Source organism: Balaenoptera borealis (assembly GCF_965194805.1).
Source record: "Balaenoptera borealis genome assembly, chromosome: 5".
Lineage (NCBI taxonomy): Eukaryota > Metazoa > Chordata > Mammalia > Artiodactyla > Balaenopteridae > Balaenoptera > Balaenoptera borealis.
The window spans coordinates 29,230,170-29,246,753 of record NC_138862.1 but is presented as its reverse complement, the minus strand read 5'-3'; the positions used below and the strand labels follow the sequence as shown (position 1 = coordinate 29,246,753).

At 35.3% G+C, this 16,584-nt stretch overlaps 1 protein-coding gene across 9 annotated transcripts in view; it reads right to left on the bottom strand.

Moving 5' to 3' along the window:
- NRIP1 (nuclear receptor interacting protein 1) overlaps positions 1-16,584 on the bottom strand; it is a 174,584-nt gene that overhangs the window by 46,633 nt on the left and 111,367 nt on the right. For 2 of the 9 annotated variants that reach the window (XR_014244620.1, XR_014244621.1), the window contains exon 3: positions 14,594-14,679. The exons of 4 other annotated variants lie outside the window; for them this stretch is intronic. The gene's annotated coding sequence lies outside the window, so the exon portion shown is untranslated. Of the gene's footprint in view, positions 1-116; positions 3,513-14,593; positions 14,680-16,584 lie in introns of those variants that run through there. 3 more of the 9 variants (XR_014244626.1, XR_014244627.1, XR_014244625.1) reach the window with 2 other exon arrangements.

The window sequence follows — 16,584 nt, the reverse complement described above, 5'->3', positions numbered from 1 at the left end:
GGGGTTTTTTGTTCTTCTTTCTCTAATTGCTTTAGCTGTAAGGTCTGGTTTTTTATTTGAGATGTTTCTTGTTTCTTTTTTTTTTTTAAATATATATATGTATTTTAAAGTTATACAATTTTTATTTATTTATTTATTTATTTATTTATGGCTGTGTTGGGTCTTTGTTTCTGTGCGAGGGCTTTCTTTAGTTGCGGCAAGTGGGGGCCACTCTTCATCACGGTGCATGGGCCTCTCATTATCGCGGCCTCTCTTTTTGTGGAGCACAGGCTCCAGATGCGCAGGCTCAGTAATTGTGGCTCACAGGCCTAGTTGCTCCGCGGCATGTGGGATCTTCCCAGACCAGGGCTCGAACCCGTGTCGCCTGCATTGGCAGGCAGATTCTCAACCACTGCACCACCAGGGAAGCCCTCTTGTTTCTTGAGGTAGGATTGTATTGCTATAAACTTCCCTCTTAGAACTGCTTTTACTGCATCCCATAGGTTTTGGGTAATAGTGATTTCATTGTCATTTATTTCTAGGTATTTTTTAATTACCTCTTTGATTTCTTCAGTGATTTCTTAGTTATTAAATAATGTATTGTTTAGCCTCTATGTGTTTGTATTTTTTATATATTTTTTCCTGTAATTGACATCTAGTCTCATAGTGTTGTGGTAAGAAAAGTTAGTAGATACGATTTCAATTTTCTTAAATTTACCAAGGCTTGATTTGTGAGCCAAGATATGATCTCTCCTGGAGAATGTTCCATGAGCACTTGAGAAGAAAGTGTATTCTGTTGTTTTTGGATGGAATGTCCTAGAATTATCAATTAAGTCCATCTTTTTTTAATGTATCATTTAAAGCTTGTGTTTCCTTATTTATTTTCATTTTGGATGATCTGTTCATTGGTGCAAGTGGTGTGTTAAAGTCCCTTACTATAATTGTGTCACTGGTGATTGCCCCTTTTATGTCTGTTAGTAGTTGCCTTATGTATTGAGGTGCTCCTATGTTGGGTGCATAAATATTTACAATTGTTATATCTTCTTCTTGGATTGATCCCTTGATTATGTAGTATCCTTCTTTGTCTCTTGTAATAGTCTTTATTTTAAAGTCTATTTTGTCTGATATGAGAATTGCTACTCCAGCTTTCTTTTGATTTCCACTTGCATGGAATATCTTTTTCTATCCCCTCACTTTCGGTCTGTATGTGTCTCTAGGTCTGAAGTGGGTCTCTTGTAGACAGCATATATACAGGTCTTGTTTTTGTATCCATTCAGGTAGTCTATGTCTTTTGGTTGGAGCATTTAATCCGTTTACATTTAAGGTAATTATCGATATGTATGTTCCTATTACCATTTTCTTAATTGTTTTGGGTTTGTTATTGTAGGTCTTTTCCTTCTCTTGTGTTTCCTGCCTAGAGAAGTTCCTTTAGCATTTGCTGTAAAGCTGGTTTGGTGGTGCTGAATTCTCTTAGCTTTTCCTTGTCTGTAAAGATTTTAATTTCTCTGTCAAATCTGAATGAGATCTTTGCTGGGTAGAGTAATCTTGGTTGTAGGTTTTTCCATTTCATCACTTTAAATATGTCCTGTTACTCTCTTGTGGCTTGCAGAGTTTCTGCTGAAAGATCAGCTGTTAACCTTATGGGGATTCCCTTGTATGTTATTTGTTCTTTTTCCCTTGCTGCTTTTAATATTTTTTCTTTGTACTAATTTTTGATAGTTTGATTAATACATGTCTTGGCATGGTTCTCCTTGGATTTATCCTCTATGGGACCTTCTGCGCTTTCTGGACTCGATTGACTATTTCCTTTCTCATATTAGGGAAGTTTTCAACTATAATCACTTGAAATATTTTCTCAGTCCCTTTCTTTTTCTCTTCTTCTTCTGGGACCCCTATAATTCGAATGTTGGTGCATTTAATATTGTCCCAGAAGTCTCTGAGACAGTCCTCAATTCTCTTTTTTCTTGATTCTGCTCTGAGGTAGTTATTTCCACTATTTTATCTTCCAGGTCACTTATCTGTTTTTCTGCCTCAGTTATTCTGCTATTGATTCCTTCTAGGGATTTTTAAATTTCTTTTATTGTATTGTTCATCATTGTTTGTTTGCTCTTTAGTTCTTCTAGGTCCTTGTTAAATGTTTCTTGTATTTTCTCCATTCTATTTCCAAGATTTTGGATCATCTTTACTATCATTACTCTGAATTCATTTTCAGATATACTGCTTATTTCCTCTTCATTTGTTTGGTCTGGTGGGTTTTTACCTTGCTCCTTCATCTGCTGTGTGTTTCTCTGTCTTCTCATTTTGCTTAAGTTACTGTATTTGGGGTCTCCTTTTTGCAGGCTGCAGGTTCGTAGTTCCCGTTGTTTTTGGTGTCTGCCCCCAGTGGCTAAGTTTTGTTCAGTGGGTTGTGTAGGCTTCCTGGTGGAGGGGACTAGTGTCTGTGTTCTGGTGTATGAGGCTAGATATTGTCTTTCTTGTGGGCAGGACCGTGTCCAGTGGTGTGTTTTGGGGTGTCTGTGACCTTATTATTATTTTAGGCAGCCTCTCTGCTAATGGGTGGAGTTGTGTTCCTGTCTTGCTAGTTGTTTGACATAGGGTGTCCAGCACTGTAGCTTGCTGGTCATTGAGTGGAGCTGGGTCTTAGCATTGAGATGGAGATCTCTGGGAGAGCTTTTGCCATTTGATATTACATGGAGCTGGGAGGTCTCTGGTGGACCAATGTCCTTAGCTCGGCTCTCCCACCTCAGAGGCACAGGGCTGAAACCCGGCCAGAGCACCAAGACCCTGTCAGCCACATGGCTCAGAAGAAAATGGAGAAAAAAAGAAAGAAAGAAAAAATAAATAACTAAAATAAACTAAAATAAAGTTATTAAAATAAAAATTTATTAAAAATTAAAAAATTAAAAAGTAATAAAATAAGAAAGTAAAAAGAGAGCAACCAAAGCAAAAAACATTCCACCAATGATAACAAGCGCTAAAAACCATGCAAAAAAAAAAAAAAAAAACCACAATGGACAGACAGAACCCTAGGACAAATGTTAAAAGCAAAGCTATACAGACAAAATAACACAAAGAAACATATATATACACTCTCACAAAAAGAGAAAAAGGAAAAAATATATATATAAAGAGAAAAAAAAGGAAGAGAGCAACCAAATCAATAAACAAATCTACCGGTGATAATAAACTCTAAATACTAAACTAAGATAAACATAAAACCCAAAACAAGTTAAATGCAGAAAGCAAACTCCAAGTCTACAGTTTCTCCCAAAGTCCGCTACCTCAGTTTTGGGATGATTTGTTGTCTACTCAGGTATTTCAGAGATGCAGGGTACATCAAGTTGATTGTGGGGATTTAATCCACTGCTCCTGAGGCTGCCAGGAGAGATTTCCCTTATCAAGCATATCATTTGCAAATATCTTCTCCCATTTAGTAGGTTGCATTTTTGTTCTTTTGATGGTTTCCTTCACTATGTAAAACTTTTCAGTTTAATGTCATCTCGTTTGTTTATTTTTGTTTTTGTTGCCCTTCCCTGAGAAGACAGAGGCAAAAAAAAATTGTTAAGATCAATGTCGAACAGTGGACTACCAATGTCTTCTTCTAGAAATTCTATAGTTTCAGAACTTATATGTAAGTCTTTAATTAATTTTGAGTTTATATTTGTATATGGTATGAAAAAGCAGTTCAGTTTTATCATTTTGCATCTAGCTGTCCAGTTTTCCCAACACCATTTATTGAAGGGACTGTCTTTTCCCCATTGTATATTCTTGCCTCCTTTGTCATAGATTAATTGACCATATGTGTGTGGATTTATTTCTGGGTTCCCTATTCAATTCATCTATATGTCTGTTTTTGTGCCAGTAACATACTCTTTTGATTACTATAGCTTTGTATTATAGTTTGAAACCAGGGAGCTTGATACCTCCAGCTTTGTTGATCTTTCTCAAAATTGTTTGGGATATTCAGGGTCTTTTGTGGTTCCATTCAAATTTTAGGATTATTTGTTCTAGTTCTGTGGAAAATGCCATGAGCATTTTGATAGAGATTGAATTGAATCAGTGTATTGCTTTGGATAGTATGGACACTTTAACAATATTAAATCTTCCAATCTATGACAACAGTATACCTTTCCATTTAGTTGTGCCATCTTCAATTTCTTTCATCAATATCTTATAGTTTTCAGAATATAGGTCTCTCACCTCCTTGTTTATATTTATTCCTAGGTATTTTATTCTTTTGAAGCAATTATAATTGAGATTTTCCTCATTTTTTTTTCTGATAGTTTGTTATTAGTGTATAGATATACACTAATGACTTTACTGAATTTATTTATTAGTTCTAATAGTTTTTAGGTCGAGCCTTTAGGGTTCTAACTATATAGTATCATGTCATCTTCAAACAGTGACAGTTTTACTTCTTTCTTTCCAATTTGGATGCCTTTTATTTCTTTTTCTTGTTTTATTGCTGTGGCTAGGACTTCCAAAACTATGTTGACTAAAAGTGGGAAGGAGCTGCATAGCACAGGGAGATCAGCTTGGTGCTTTGTGACCACCTAGAGGGGTGGGATAGGGAGGGTGGGAGGGAGGCTCCTGAGGGAGGGGATATGGGGATATATGTATACATATAGCTGATTCACTTTGTTATACAGCAGAAACTAACACAACATTGTATAACAATTATACGCCAATAAAGATTTTAAAAATAATAAAAATTTAAAAAGAACAATAAAAGTGGTGAGATTGAGCATCCTTTATTGTTCCTGATCTTAGGGGAAAAGCTTTTAGCTTTTCACCATTGGGTATGATGAACCTATTTACAAAACAGAAGTTGAGTCACAGATGTAGAAAACAAACTTATGGTTACCAAGGGGGATGGGGGGAGGGATAAACTGGGAGATTGGGATTGACACATACACACTACTACATATAGAATAGATAACTAATAAGAACCTACTGAATCGCACAAGGAACTCTATTAGATACTCTGTAATGAGGTATATGGAAATAGAATCTTAAAAAGAGTAGGTATATATGTATGTATAACTGACTTACTTTTTTGTACAACAGAAACTAACACAACATTGTAAATCAACTATACTTCAATTTAAAAAATTAATTAAAAAAACTATGGGATGCAGCAAAAACAGTTCTAAGAGAGAAGTTCATAGTGATACAGGCCTACCTCAAGAAATAAGAAAACTCTCAAATAAACAATCTAAATTTATACCTAAAGGAACTAGAAAAAGAAGAACAAACAAACCCAGAGTTAGTAGAAGGAAGGAAATAATAAGGTCAGATTGGAAATAAATGAAATAGAGTTTCATCTTCTATTATGTTTATTGCCAGGTCCACATTTTGCTTTGCCTCCAGTGCTATCATTCCACATATGTATTTTCTCACGTTAAAGTCTGCTCCTAGAATATCTTTAGTACCCCAAATAAAGCCCACTAACAGCTACTTCCCTCTCTTTTCAACTTCTCTTGAAAATGTACCTCATCGATGAATTATCTCTGACCAGAAAGAAGGCAGAGTGATCTCCTCTAACACCGTTTGTTAAACATTCTCAATTGATCCTTGATACAACAAAATACAGTTATACTTTCTTGTTCCACATATAATATATTCATTATTTAAACTTACATTTTAAAATTATGCTTATTTTTTGTCCTAGATTATAAACCTAAAGCCATCAAGTTCTTTGCCTGATTTGGCATGGAATCTAGATCATCACCATATACCAAGAGGCATTTAACAAGTAACGTGCAAATCATTCATTATCTACAAAATTTTATAAACATAAATAGCCAAGCTGATTAAACAAAATACTAAAGAATCATGTTCTTCAACATCAGCGATTTCATTAATTCAATGTTCTAACTTCTTTATTGTCTGAGACACATCCCTAATTGATAGATGAACAATCCTTTACCATTTAGTGACAAAATCAAATAAACTACATGACAACCTGAACAATAAGACAAAAATTGATCTTTAAAGCTGCCCTCAAAAGACCCTGAATCAACAAGAAATAGATCAATTTAGTCATTAACAGTAGACAAGGCCATCACACCCAGGTCAAACATTCAACTATATTTGATCTAACGATCAAGAGGTCATTTTTTCCTTTTGCCATTTGCTAAAGTCTACTCATTTAGCCTCCCTTAACTCAATTTTTAAAAATATTTTAAGACAATGATAACATAGCACTTATTGATTTGAAAAATATTCCAATTTATAAAATAACTATAACACAAACACATTTTTATTGACTTTGTTTTTAATAGACAGTGGGCTAAGACTTAAAAGCACATTTTACAAGTGTAAAGTCCTCATATTTGAGCCACATACAAAAGAAATACTGCCTCCTTACTTACTGATAGATAGTATTAAAGGAGAAGGCAAATAAAATGGTTTGTACAAGCATCTGAGCTCATCATTCAGTAGAATCCATAAGAATGATAGGTCATGTGCTACAGTGGTTATTTCTGGAGAGCTGAACATGGCAATATTGTAAGATCAGCCTTATTCAGATTTTGTGACTGGTGATTCAGAAAAAGTCAGGCTGGAAACAAATGTAGGCTTGGAACAACTTCTCAAATGTTAGGTGCTCTGAGAATTTTGTAGTGACTTCAACTTTTTATTATTTAAAAAATGTTTTCATGGTATATGCCCAGTAGTGGGATTGCTGGGTCGTATGGTAGTTCTATTTTCAGTTTTTTAAGGAACCTCCTTACTGTCTCCATAGTGGCTGCATCAATTTACGTTCCCACCAACAATGCAAGAGAAAACCATAATTCAAAAAGAGTCATGTACCACAATGTTCATTGCAGCTCTATTTACAATAGCCAGGACATGGAAGAAACCTAAGTGTCCATCGACAGATGAATAGATAAAGAAGATGTGGCACATATATACAATGGAACATTACTCAACCATAAAAAGAAATGAAACTGAGTTATTTGTAGTGAGGTGGATGGACCTAGAGTCTGTCATACAGAGTGAAGTAAGTCAGAAAGAAAAAAACAAATACTGTATGCTAACACATATACATGGAATCTAAAACAAAAAATGGTTCTGAAAAACCTAGGGGCAGGACAGGAATAAAGACGCAGACATAGAGAATGGACTTGAGGAAACAGGGAGGGGGAAGGGTAAGCTGGGACGAAGTAAGAGAATGGCATTGACACATATACAAGACCAAATGTAAAATAGATAGCTAGTGGGAAGCAGCCGCATAGCACAGGGAAATCAGCTCGGTGTTTTGTGTCCACCTAGAGGGGTGGGATAGGGAGGGTGGGAGGGAGATGCAAGAGGGAGGAGATATGGGGAAATATATACACGTATAGCTGATTCACTTTGTTATACAGCGGAAACTAACACACCATTGTGAAGCAATTAGACTCCGATAAAGATGTTTTAAAAAAATGCAGAATCTTGTTGTCTTCTATAAGGCAACATTAAAGAGATTTGTAAAAATAGAAAATGATTCTACTCTTTCATTAGTATTTTTGGAAAATAAGTTTTTTTCAAAACTAAAAAAAAAAAAAAAAAAATTTTTCGGAGACCCCATAAAGGTTTGAAAAACTATGAAAGTTCAAATGAATGTTTGTCCTCCAAAAAGCAAAATTAGACAAAACAATCAAAAACCTGGAGAAAAGACATCAGGGCACAAAACTAAAACATGACAATTGAAGGTTGATTCTGAAGCCAGACTACCTGGTGAAGTTCTAGCTCTAGCACCTGTTAGCTGAGTAGTTAGGAAAAGTTTCTTTCAAGTGACAAATGGGGATAATAATAGTACCTGCTTCAAAGACTTCTGTGTGTTTAGGTACAGCTATTAGAACAGTGCTGGGCACATAGGAAGTACTACACATGATAATGTTGATCATGATGACAACAATGCGGACCTATAAACTTTTCTGTCATTAGTGCATTTCCTGAAAGCATCACCAGATTAGTTTGTCTGTATTTCTTTTATTGAGGTTCTTTGTGCTTAAGCCAAAAGAGATAAGTAGCTGCTTGTTTTCTGATATTCCTAATAAGATGAGACCTATTCCAGTGAAGCATTCTTTTTAGAAGAGTAGTTGAAATTCCCCAACGTGATGAGTCCTCCAGGGGAAAATAATGGTCTTCAACTTAAAATAGAAGTTTAAAAAAAAAGAAACTTCAAAATATTAAAAGTACTATGATGATGTCTGAAAATTAAAAAAATTGCAAAAGATAAAAACAGCCATTTCTAATATGGTAATTATTGTCTGAAATGAGTGCCAATTATAGGTCAGAGGAACCTACAAAATACTGCATATTCTATTACACATTACCAATTTGGTTAAAGAGGGATGGCAGTATCTGTATGCATATTGTACAAAGACAACATATTGCAAATATATTTCTATAGTTATATTACCTATTTTACTGCTGCATGTCTAATGAACAAGGGAATTCCACTCTTCATTATTAGCCTGCAGGACTGGCATTTGCTTTACAAGGAAATTGTCAATACAGGAAAGGGGAGATCTCAGAAGTTATCCACTCTACTAATCAGCTCATTTACGACTGGCACATGGATTAAAAAATTGCCCAGCATGGAATCAGAAGCCAGTATTACAGTGTTTTATATCTAGGTATGAGATATAAAATGGTCAATTAGCAGTGTCCTAATAAACAAATGTATTTTGAACAAGAAAGCATTTCAAAACCATTTTTGCTGTGTCTTAATGTTTCAAGCACTTTACCCAAATACTCTTACCATATAAGTACTCTCCCACTGGGATGGACTGGTCCAGGATATTTCAAAATATCATTTTAAGGAACACATTCTTGTTTTTCCCTAATCTTACAAGCTTTACTTTCAAAGACCTTTAACAACAGGTGTTAATAAGGTAGTTATCACAATTGGCTACTGTTTATATATATTTAACACTAAGTATTAGAGAATATAGTGATGATAGATAGAATATATTATCATCATTATTTATTTTCCATTATTTTTGGAGTGTCTATTGCCTTTAGGAAATATTACTTGGCAAAAAGCACAGTATTCTCTAGCACCACTTTTGCTGTGGTTTTCTAGAAATGCCAAATGCTACAAGCCTCCAGGGGATGAAGACAGTTTTGCAAACATGGATGAGTGCTTCATTTGGTGACTTTTCACTTAGCAGTCCTCAACAGAACCACTTCTGCACTGATTATTTCTGATGCCATTCTATTTTGAGATGATTTCTCTAGCAAAATTTACGTTGGAAAAATCACAAACACAAGGAGAATGTTTTTTGTTCCCATAACACATTATTTAACAGCATTTTCTCCAAGGGACAGTTATTTTTCCTTCTGGAACATTCTTCTTATGAAGAACTATTTTAAACATGTAGAGATATTGTTTTACAAATAAATTATGACAGGATTTCTGTGAAGATGCTAAGTAACTTATATGAGAACCACTGTTTCAGATTTTGCAGGAATTTCAGAATCCTACTTTGAAGAGAACATTATGGCCAGGATCACTGTAGCTAAATGGGAACAAAAGCAATTATCTCCTACAGACAGCCTTTAAAAGAAGCCACCTTTACTCAATTCTCCAGATACTTATGTAAAAAATGATGTTTGGCATTTGATTCTACTAGAAAACCCTCACCTTTCCTCCAGCTACTTGGTTACGTAGACTTGACCTTAGATATCACAGAAGAAATACAGACTTCAGGTAAATGAAACCAAATTAACACATGAACATCTAGTGTTTCCAATTCTAATGATTTCTTGGGCAACTAGATTTTACTTCACTTTACTTCACTCTTGATAAGAAAAATAATCATCAGTGATATATTAATAAAATACGTTTAAAATCATGTATCTGACAGTTTAAGGTAAAGTTTATGCTCCAGGAGTTCAAATTTTACTGCATTTTTAATAATTTGTAAATCATGTTGACACTTTTAAGAAAAATGTCCATATTATCTAAGTCCAAATTTTACTGCTTTATTATTTCTATTATGTATTTTGAAAATGGAAATCTTTTGACCTTAAATAACCAAGTAATAAAATAAAGTAGTAAAAGAAACTGAAAAGCCGTGCATCTGACTCTTTACTTCAAACCATTAAAAATCAGAAAAAAATTGATGACTTAATTCACAACCAATAGAAAAAAGAAAAAAATCTTTCTTTATACTGAAAGTGTATAGCTAGATCAGTATGAATAAAAATGAGTAATTTCTGGTTGGTCAAGATAATGGGTAGTTATTATTGTACCGATATATTTAATAGCTTAACCCAGATGGCACTACCTTTCTTTGTCTGTTCTTTGTGAGAAATTACTTGGCTATTTACTACACTTATTTCCCAAAAGAATGCTTATTATTCTGGGAACACTACTTTACAAACACTCTATCATAAAGAAAAATAGGAAAAGATAATGTCCTCCACCTTTGAAATCTCAATAACATTTTAATGTTAAAAATGATTTGCTTTTTCCTATATCAGTGGTAACACAAATACAGGCATATTTCAGAGATATTGTGGGTTTGGATCCAGACCACTGCAATAAAGTGAATATTACAATAATGTGAGTCACACAAATTTTGTGGTTTCCTGGTGCATATAAAAGTCATGTTTACACTATACTATAGTCTATTAAGTGTGCAATAGCATTATGTATAAAAATGTGCATACCTTAATTAAAAACACTTTATTAATTAAAAATGCTAACCATCATCTGAGCCTTCATAGAGTCTTAATCTTTTTGCTAGTGGAGGGTCTTGGCTTGATGTTGATGCTGCCGACTGATCAGGGTGATGGTTGTTGAAGGCTGGGATGGCTGTGACAATTTCTTAAAATAACACAACAGTGAAGTTTGCTGCATCGATTGACTCTTCCTTTCACTAATGATTTCTCTGTAGCATGCAATGCTGTTTGATAGCATTTTACCCACAGTAGAACTTCTTTCAAAATTGGAGTCAACCCTCTTATGCCCTGCAGCTTTATCAACTGAGTTTATGTAATATTCTAAATCCTTTGTTGTCATGTCAACTATCTTCACAGCATCTTCACCAGCAGTAGATTCCATCTCAAGAAACCACTTTTTTTTTTTTGCTCATGCATAGGAAGCAACTTCTCATCCTCTAAAGTTTAATCATGAGATTGTAGCAATTCAGTCACATCTTCAGACTCCACTTCTCATTCTAGTTCTCTTGCTATTCCTACCACATCTGCAGTTACTTTCTCCACTGAAGTCTTTAACCCCTCAAAGTCATCTATGAGAGTTGGAATTAACTTCTTCCAAATTCCTGTTTATGTTGATATTTGACCTCTTCCAATGAATCACAAATGTACTTAATGGCATGTAGGATGGTGAATCCTTTCCAAAAGGTTTTTCAATTTACTTCACTCAGATTCATCAGAAGAATCACTACCTATGGCAGCTATAGCCTTACAAAGTGTATTTCTTAAATAATAAGACTTGAAAGTCAAAATCACTTCTTGGTGCATGGCTGCAGAATGGATGTTGTTTGAGCAGGCATGAAAACATTAATCTCATTGTACATGTCCATGAGAACTCTTGAGGATCAGGTGCATTGTCAATGAGCAGTTATGTTTTGAAAGGAATCTTTTTATTATGAGCAGTAAGTTTCAACAGTGGGCTTGAAATACTTAGCAAACCATGTTGTAAACAAGTGTGCTGCCATCTACACCCTGTTATCTCATTAATAGAGGACAAGCAGAGTAGATTTAGCATAATTCTTAAAGGCTTTAAGAGTTTCAGAATGGTAAATGAGCACCGGCTTCAACTCAAAGTCTCAAGCTCCATTAGCCCCTAACAAGAGAGTCAACCTGTCCTTTGAAGCATTGAAATCAGGCATTGACTTCTCTCTAGCTAGGAAAGTCCTAGATGTGACATCTTCTTCCAATAGAAGCCTGTTTCATCTACACTGAAAATCTGTTGTTTAGTGTAGCTAGATATTCTGGAACACCTGATGCAGTTTCTCCATCAGCACTTGCTGTTTCACCTTGCACTTTTATGTTATAGAGGCAACTTCTTTCCTTAAACCTCATGCACCAACCTCTGCTAGCTTCAAACTTTTCTTCTGCAGCTTCCTCTCCTCTCTCAGCCTTCACAAAGTTGAAAAGAGTTAGGGCCTTGCTCTTGATTAGGCTTTGGCTTAAGGGAATGTTATGGCTGGTTTGGTCTTCTATCCAGACCACTAAAACTTTCTCTTTATCAGCAATAAGGCTGCTTCGCTTTCTTACCATTTGCGTATTCACTAGAGTAGCACTTTTAGTTTCCTTCAAGGACTTTTCCTTTGCATTCACAACTTGGCTAACTGTTTGGCACAAGAGGCCAAGCTTGCAGCATAACTCAGCTTTCGACATGCCCTCCTCACTAAGCTTAATCATCTCTAGCCTTGGATTTAAAAGTGAGAGACAGCAGCACTTCCTTGCACTTGAACACTTAGAAGCCATTGTAGGGTTATTCATTGGCCTAATTTCAATATTGTTGTGTCTCAGGGAATAGGGAGGCCTGAGGAAAAGGAGAAAGACAGGGAACAGCCAGCTGGTGAAGCAGTCAAAACACACACAACTCTTAACAATTAAGTTCATCTTAAATAGGAGTGGCTGGCGATGCCCCTAAATAATTACAATAATAACATCAAGGATCACGATACACACATAATAATGATGAAAAAGTTTGCAGTATTGTGAGAATAATCAAACTGTGACACAGAGACATGAAGTGAGCAAATGCTGTTGGAAAAATGGTGCCAATAGACTTGCTCAACACAGGGTTGCCACAAACCTTCAGTTTGTATAAGAAAACACGATTATTTGTGGTGTGTAATAAAGTGCAGTAAAGTGAAGTAGGTCTGTACTAAAAAATCCTGTTTGACAGAAATCCAACAAGAAGCTGAAGTAACATGCCAGGCATGTGGGAAAAACACTGTGGAAAAAAAAAAATGCAGTAACCCTTTACCCAATAAATTCCTAGCATTTTAACAGACGGCTTTGTTATTGGCACTCACACATTATTTCAACAATTACCATGCTGTCTGCCAATCATTGCTTACTAAAATTTGTAAGGACAAAAATGATGCCCATTCCTGTGAAAATACAGTTGACCCTTGAACAACACAGGTTTGAACTGCATGAGTCCACTTATACATGGGTTTTTTTCAACAAATACATACTGCAGTACTATACAACCTAAGGTTGGTTGAATCGATGGATGTAAAACCAGATACGGAGGTTAGTGCCCTTAACCCCCATGTTGCTCAAGAGTCACCTATATTGAGTTAAGAAGTTCAAAAGTATGATACCCTCATTAATATTACTTATTGCATATTAAATCAAATGAAATATAATACTAATCCTGAGAAGTAGCCTCTTAAAATATAAAAATACCTCGTCCGAATCTATTTCTGCTCTGTACTCTTATTCCACCAACTCGGCTCCCTGTACAAGTCTAATCTATGTTCAAGCTTATTTAAGCATATGAAACATTTCAGAGTTCAGATATGAAATTTATCCTGTTACTCAAGCTTTCCCTACTAGCAAACTTGGCTTCAAGCAGACCCCAGAGGCAAACCCTGTCAGAGAAAGATTCTCTAGGCCTACCTACCCTCTTCCAAATCCATCTCACTAGAGTAAACAAGCCACCAAAGAAAATCCCCATCCCTAAAACATTGCTTAGCTTTTGTGTTGGACTAGAGGGTATTATCGACATTCATTCAGAGTTGCAGTCCAGATTTCCCCTGTATTGGTTTCCACTATTACATCTATTATATGATATTCTTTTCAAGCTTATGTTTATAGGAGAAAATCTGAAATACTCAGCCATTGAGCAGACCAAACTCTTAAGCTCAATATACTTTTATCTTCTATGTATTTATGGTCCAAGACTGGCCTTCAGTTTAAAAGTAAAAGAATCAAATGAGACAAAGTATCAAAAAATATATTGCAACTCAATTTAGGGTTTGGTCTAGAAGGCCAAGGAGACTGTCACTTAAGAGACAACTTCAGCCTCTCAACAAATCAAAGTTTATTTTCTTTGACTAGTTCCTTAACTGAAATGAAAAGGTAATTTGGATCATTTCTTGACATGCCCAAGCAACTAGTAAATTGAGTCAATCAGCCCTAAGAGGTACAATAAACATTAATGTAATTGATATTAATCATATCCACTGCAATTATGTAAATATAGCTTGGAATGCCGTGTGTCAATTTAGTATGCTACTGGTGCTTTTAGAGAACCTGTGAATTTCTAAACTCAAAGGCACTAAGAATGCTTGAAAAGCGTTGATATTGCCATGAGCTATGTTCCAGCTGACTTAGGTATTAAAATCATCTTGACTTAAGATGGTTACATCTCATGGTTAAGTTGAAAATATCCTAAGTTGAAAATGCATTTAATATACATAACCTACCAAATAACACTGCTTAGCTTAACGACCTTAAATGTGCTCAAAACACTTACATTAGCCTACAGTTGGGCAAAATCACCTAACACAGAGGCTATTTTATAATAAAGTGTTGAATATTTCCTGGAAGTTACTGAATACTGTATTGAAAGTTAAATAAAGAGCGATCATATGGGCACAGAATGGCTGTAAGTGTATTGATTGTTTACCTTTGTGATCGCGTGGCTGACCGGGAGCTGCAGGTCATCACCACTGCCCAGCATCATGAGAGAGTATCATACTGTATATCGTTAGCCTGGGAAAAGACCAAAATTCAAGCTTCGAAGTACAGTTTCTACTGAACGCGTTATCATTTTCACATTATTGTAAAGTCAAAAAATCGTCAGCTGAACCATCATAGGTTGGTAACCATCTGGATAGGCTGAAAGCTACTCTTGTCACATCTCACAAATAAAGCTGTGAGTGATTCCATCCTAGCCCTCTGGTGAAGCACAATTAGATGAACTAGATGAATTTTTATGCCTTGTATTACATTAACAGCCAATGAATTGAGGTTCTTCATTTGCACATGGGGGCATGAGAGGAAAGGAAGCACTGAATTGTCTTTCAGAATGTGTGGCCCTGAAATCTATTTTTGTAGGTGAGCCCTTTGAGATGCCTTCTGAATAAGGGCTCAAATTATTAAAACAAAATGCCATCGTCTATGGCAAAGAAAGAGTTTGACTACATGAATGAGACAAAACAGAAACCCCTGGGAGTTAAAGGAATGCTTTAAAACTAGGATAAGACAATTGTGTTTCTGTTACATATTACAAAAATGTAACTTCAGGAACATCCATCTCTGTTTCTGCTTTTGCAATTTTAAGTTTTAGTTAAAAATTCTCAGCCATATCTTGCTCTCTTTCTATTGCGGAGATATAGCTCATGTGATGTCACAAGATGAAGGCTGCTAAGGCAGCTGCTCAACATAAAAGGTCTCTAAAAAGCAATAGCTACAGCTGTATCAAATCTTCCCTGTGGAGCCATATTCAGACACATGAGCCAAACTCATATCATGTGTCTTCTTCCTCTCATACAAATGAAAAGCAAAACACTGGGGGGGAAAAGGCAGTAAAATCAACATTAGGCCTGTCAACTTAATTATTTCAGCACAAGTTATTGAGTTTTATGTAATGGATTCACCCCAAATTATGTGCTCCTATAAAACAATCATCTTTGATAACAGATATTGTTATTTAACTTATGGCTTATTTTCCATTTAGAATCACCTGGTATTTAATGTCACATGTTTTAGGCAATAGATGGACTCCTCTATATAAATACAAAGCATCAAAAATTTAACCTGCTTGCTCTTCTAATCAGAGGCAGCTCTACTGTGAAGTGATCTAGGTAGCCACCAAGGACTTAATAGAGGAAGTTTCAAGTAATACAGTCAATTTTACTCTTACCTTACAGAATTAAGAATAAAATTCAGTTTTCACAACATTTGATAAAACATGTATTTTGTTTCTTTTATTAGAATTTTAAATAACAAGATAAACAAGTGTATCACACACACAGACAAGAGTATTATGAAGTCACAATATGGCTTTGGTTGGGTGTCTCACTAATTCTAGGCCCACCTTTATTTCAAATGGATAATATTTGAGAAAAATGATTAGCCTCAACCCAAACGCCTAATATATCCAGCCACATTCACCAGAGCTATGCATTTCAGTTCAGAATTTTGTCATTTTATTTCACTCACAAAATTCTTTATGACTGAATCAGTTCACTTATATCATATGTATAAATGATGATCAATGTCTTGGAAAAACCAAAAAGCCAAAAACACTCATATTCTTCAACCCAGTGATCCAATTCCTGAAAATCTGTCCTATGGAAATAACATAAAAAACAGCAGCAAAGTAAGCACATGCTCGGTGCACTGCTGTTTTAGGGGAAAAATACTTCTACATGTTTGCTAAATTATTCTATATTCACTATATGATATATTATATAGCTATTAAAATTATTGAAAGCTGTGTATTCTTATATTTAATAAGCAAAAGACTATTTGAAGGTGCTGTTTATATTTGCTCACCTTTAGTGCTACCTGGCGTTCTCCCTCATCTTTCTTGTGAACTGCTCGCACTCTGGTCACCAGTAATCTCCTAATGGTTAAATTCTGGGCCACTATCAACCTGTTATTTTGATTGAC